This window comes from Mya arenaria, chromosome 4 (genome assembly GCF_026914265.1).
Source record: "Mya arenaria isolate MELC-2E11 chromosome 4, ASM2691426v1".
Taxonomy (NCBI): domain Eukaryota; kingdom Metazoa; phylum Mollusca; class Bivalvia; order Myida; family Myidae; genus Mya; species Mya arenaria.
This window is the reverse complement of record NC_069125.1, coordinates 14,494,515-14,500,514: the sequence shown is the minus strand read 5'-3', so window position 1 is coordinate 14,500,514 and position 6,000 is coordinate 14,494,515.

Sequence of the window (6,000 nt, the reverse complement as noted above, 5' to 3'; positions counted from 1 at the left end):
GTGACTTAATCGGTAGTAGATTTAGCACAAATGTGACAATATACATATCGACATAATGCACTTCAAAGTCGTATAATTTATTTGTCAAAATTCAAATAAAAAAAATTAGCAATGCTAATCAAGGTATTCTGTTTTCAACTTCAAGAAAAATGACAATAAATTAGACGATCCATAAGCTTAAATGTGACATTTTTCAGAATATTGATACGTTTGACCAGTGTACCATGAGTGAAATTTAAATGACAGTTTTTCTAAATTACTGCAGTAGGAAAATGATAAAGTGATAAATGCCAGTGGGATGCTGTGTAACAACTTGCTATCACAAATCATACTATCATACTAATCAAAAATAAACATGACTAAATAAATGACATGAAACGAAGATGTAAAGGTCGGGCCCCGTTTCCGCGGAACACGTATATTTTTGTTTGAAATGCCTTATGATCCACAACCAATAATAAGTAATTAAAAGTTTCAGGAGATTCATCAAAGCCATGGTGTTGGACCACAACCGTCCATTTATCTTTTCAGTCTTAATCTTGCCCTCCGCCATGGGTTTTTTTGAATGATAAAGATTGTATGTAACATTAAAATATTTAATATGTAAAAATATACGACCAAAAGTGGATTATTTGTTTATCATATGTATCAAAGAGTACACAGTGACAAACACATTTTTTTTATAATTCTCAGACCAAGAGATCTCCAAGGGACCGAATCGCCCCAATCAGATAGCTCGACTGGCCACAACTGCAGTCCAAATACCAGGTAACTGAAATGCAGCACCACTTTTTTGTGACCGATGTTATTCATATCTACATTTATCATCAAATTATAACAAAGAAAAGGACATTAACTTATCGGAAGAAAAGTGGTCATATTAGAATTTATAAAAGTATTATCAATACAAAAAGTATAGTTATTTGAATATTTTCAACCTAGATTTAATGGGCAAAATTTTTAAATGAAAAAAAAGATTACTGTCAGCTATAATGCTATTGATTCTGGAGAAGTGTTTAAGATTCCAGTTTACCCATTCGAAACTCCTCGGCCATTTTCCATAGAAAACAACCTCAGATGTATGCCGATACATCTGAAGAAGTAGTTCGCACACTTTTATACAATAGTATAAATCAATTGTGGTGTTTTAACGTGTATTTTGTATATATTAAGTTAAAATTTAGTGTCATTGAAGTGAACTATTGCATAAATAATTGAGAGTCCAAAGAGTAAAGTCATTACGTTTAACTGCTAAATTGAAATTACTACGCGATCTACTTGCAGCGTAGTTAAATCCTTATTTAAAAAAACGCTTCAATTTCTCGATTATATATATGACATTTCGTACCTCTGGTCGAGTTTCTCGAAAAACAGGTTTTTGTTTAACTTTCCATTGTAAGTATTGCTATATGCAGCATGAACATTTCTCATGAAATATTTTGTGTTTTTTACATTGGAAAATAAACTATCGCTAATGAAGATAACGTCTGGAAACGGTCTTTTCCTTAACAGCCAATCACGTAGAGCCTTAAGGGTTGACAGAATGGAGTTTTTTAAATAATTAACCAAAATCAATAGCATTATAGATGACAGAAATCGAAGCTGTTAGCACTGAAAATACCGTCACTTAGTATAAGCTTTCAGAGATTTTAGACTTAAAACAAACGTTTTCAGCTATAACGTTGTATGTTTCAATTCACATCTGCACGTGATCTTAAATTACGTGCCAACCAGCTTTTCATCGTAACATTAAACAAGACGGACATGATGGCCCTAAATCGCTCACCTGAGTAAAAGAGTTTAAGCTTTGTAACCAATATAGCTTGGTATTTGTTCTTAAAGAATATTGAAAAACATACTGATCAAACATGTTGCCTGGATAATCACTGACAGGATTTGTCACAGTTGCCTGCACACTGACAGGACTTGTCACAGTTTCCTGCACACTGACAGGATTTGTCAGTTTCCTGCACACTGACAGGATTTGTCACAGTTGCCTGCACACTGACAGGACATGTCACAGTTTCCTGCACACTGACAGGACTTGTCACAGTTTCCTGCCCACTGACAGGACTTGTCACAGTTTCCTGCACACTGACAGGACTTGTCACAGTTGCCTGCACACTGACAGGACTTGTCACAGTTGCCTGCACACTGACAGGACTTGTCACAGTTGCCTGCACACTGACAGGACTTGTCACAGTTTCCTGCACACTGACAGGACTTGATGATTGACTGCACACTGACATGATTTTGTTCAGTTGTCTGCACACTGACAGGACTTGTCACAGTTGACTGCACGCTGACAGAATTTGATTCTCATACCTGCACACTGACAGGACTTTGTTCAGTTGCCTGCACACTGACAGGACTTGATAATTGACTGCTCACTGACAGCACTTGGTACAGATACCTACACACTGACAGGACTTTTTTCAGTTGCCTGCACACTGACAGGACTTTTTTAATTGCCTGCACACTGACAGGACTTCGTTCAATTGCCTGCACACTGACAAAACTATGTTAAATTGCTTGCACACTGAAAGAACTTTTAGTATAGATACACAAACAACAAACAGTGGACCATCCAATAAAATCAATAAACTGCCTTAAGCTCTAAAAATGAAATATCAGAACACATTCAGCACCTTCCTCATATATTATCGCTTCTTCCATCTGGGTCGACATCACATTCCTTCGAATGTTAAGAATCTTTTTTTTATAAGGCTTATTTTTATAACACTATCCAGATAAGATTGTAGCTTAGAATAATATGCATGAAGTTTACAATAATCTACATGAAGTTCAATGGAAAAGTCTGATTATTAAATTTATCATTAAGTAAAAATGAAATTTCTTCTAAAGAATAAAGTGTATAATAATTATTTGAATCTATGAACCTAAAAAAAGAACAATAATTACCTTAGAATGACTATGTTGAAGACTTAATAAAATTCAAAATCTATTCCCTTGTTACTAAAAATAGAAAGTAGTGGAATCTCCAACAAAAAAGGAGACCATATAGCAAGACTTTGCTGCCCTTGCTTCAAGAGTAAACTTTACATAACTATGAGATTATAACCTTTTGGCCATTTTGTTGTTGTTGTTGTTGTTGTTGATTAATCGTGACCCTTTTTTGTAGAGGGTCACCCAAGGAAGCTTCCTGTAAAGTTAAATTGAATTTGGATTGGTAGTTTCAGAGGAGATGTTTTTCAAAGCAAATCAGGAAGTCAGCCATTTTGTTGTTGTTGCTGATAAATCGTGACCCCTTGTTGTATTTTTGTAGAGGGTCACCCAAGGAAGCTTCCTGTAAAGTTTCATTGAATTTGGAGTTGTAGTTTCAGAGGAGATGTTTTTTTAAAGCAAAACAGCAAGTCAACCATTTTGTTGTTGTTGCTGTTGTTGTTGTTCTTGATCAATCATGACCCCTTGTTGTATTTTTGTAGAGGGTCACCCAAGGAAGCTTCCTGTAAAGTTTCATTGAATTTGGATTGGTAGTTTCAGAGGAGATGTTTTTTAAGCAAAACAGGAAGTCGGCAATTTTGTTGTTGTTGTTGTTGATCAATCGTGACCCCTAGTTTTAGAGGAGATGTTTTTTAAGCAATTGTTGACGGACGGACGGACTGACTGACTGACGGACGCCGGACAAAGACCGATCACAATAGCTCACCTTGAGCACTTCGTGTCCAGGTGAGCTAAAAGGCAGACTTATGGGAGAAGGATTAATTTGCTATTGGTTCCAGCCGACTCAAACTCTGTGTGTTGGGTGGGGTAGGTAGGACTGCATGCCATGCTAAAAGTATGGACTCCAATGGGGCCAAAATATCGGGGGGGGGGGGGGGGGGGGGGGGGTACGTGAATAATCGGGTAAGGTTAATCTTTTAATTCATTGAGGCCTAACAGAATCTCCGTTACCGACAACCAAAATTATTATTCAGGACACTCATCAAGATTCATGACATCTTATTGTTTAAACAACGCGAACATTTTTCCATAATCGCAACATACTCTTCAAATGTTGAAGCTTGACCTATGGACATCGACTTCGAATATAATTGGGTTAGCGACAAATAAGTGTCATAATTATTGGAAGCAGAACAATGATAATTCCTGACGGACTCAAAACCTTATATGCTTGTTTGCAGGGCCGCAACACGTTGTCGTAAGATGGTGAACATAAGTGCAGTCTGTTGGAAATACCACGACAAAACCACAATTTCAACCCGAGTTACAAGAGTGGAACACATCTACTTTCATTTCTGTGCCTTTGACCTTAAAGGCGATAGTTCAGTTAGCACAGTGGTTAGCTAACTCGCTTCTCACCACAGCGACGCGGGTTCGATTCACGGCTTGGCGCATTTGAGTTTGGTTGGTAGTCACTAAGCCGGACAAGTGGTTTTCCCCAGGTAAGACAAAAAAACAAAACGACCCTCTTGCGAAGCATCATGCCAACGAGTTAATTAGCATAAGTTTAAATTGATGGTGGGTTCTCCATTTCTTGTGCCATCACAATGTGAACTGTGTGTGACACGTATGACGATACCGAATGACATTGACAGTATGGCCCATATATCTGCCATAAAAGACTCATAAAAATTAAATTTATCCGACTCAAATTTATTACAATTATCAAAATCAAAGTCTCTTCAAATGTCAGGTTTTCGATATACAAACACACTTGTCATTGCACCAAACCATAAGCGTTCAGGTTGATGTCATCATTTAAGTAATGAATTGCGTGATTGTTGTCATTATCGGCGTATGCACGCAGTTGGACTGGTTTAAGTGTGTGGTGTCCGATTCGCAATCCGAACATATCCGAAGATGTTGTTTTCATCGGAAAAAAATTGCCGAAAGGCCGTTCATTTAAGGAAAGTTGAGGTGTAAATAAAATATACAAGTTTGATATCAGTCAAATATGTATTGTTTGCTTCATATGTAATTTAAATGTAAAATATTAGGCCGAAAATACATTTACTTATTGCAGTTTGTATTTTTGTAGTTTATTGAAATTATAATTTAGCAATGCCAAGAAACCTATACAAATAGTTTCAGTGTGTGTCAACATTTTTTTTCTTCACAAAGACCTCTTTCCAATGATAACAAAAAATAAACCAGGCATTCGAAACTCACTTAGTGATCAACATTATATTTTGTCCAATGAAAAGGCAGTATTTCTCATGTTACCCAATACATGTACATTTAGTTCAGTTGTATTGATTTTAATCAGGTGAAGCGGTATAAATAAACAGTGACTGGCCCAGTTAGTGGGCAATTAACACAATACATTGAAGACCCCTAAAAAACTTAAAAATTGTTAATATGTACTTACACAAAATAAATGGTTATATGACTGCATTATATTTTTGTCTAAATAAAAAAAACAGTTAATGAATTAGAAGTATGACAACTTACTGCTTCTTATTAAAGGTTTAAAATATCTCAATATTATTTTACGTTTCACTCAGATCACAGAAATATCTGAAGTGTATATTTTCATATAAAGATTTTTAGTGCATTAAAACTCAAACAAAATGTACTTAAGTAACAAAAAAGGCCAACTTTTCTAAAACAATAGAAGCAAATATTGTATAACAAAATTTGAGAAGCATTCCATGAAAATTTTAACCATTATAATTGCGTCCCATCAAACCATTTCTGTTTGTATGTACATAAAAACTATATTTAACCATTACATACAGTAGTTGAATATAGGTTACCTTATACCAAGAGATGTTTGTCAAACATTATGCCCCCCCCCCCCCCTGTTGTCAGGATTATATGGACAATTTAATGAAATATGCATGGACCGAAATGACAGCTGATTTGTCACTGACATCGGATGCCGTTGAGTTTTAAGATTATCACCATTCAAAGTTTGAGGATAGAGTGTGTTATGACCATGACCTTTGACCCTATGACCTCAAAATCCATAGGAGTCATCAGCTGGTCGCCAGAAATCTAAATGTCAAGTTTGAGGGCCATGGGTGCAGGCATTGT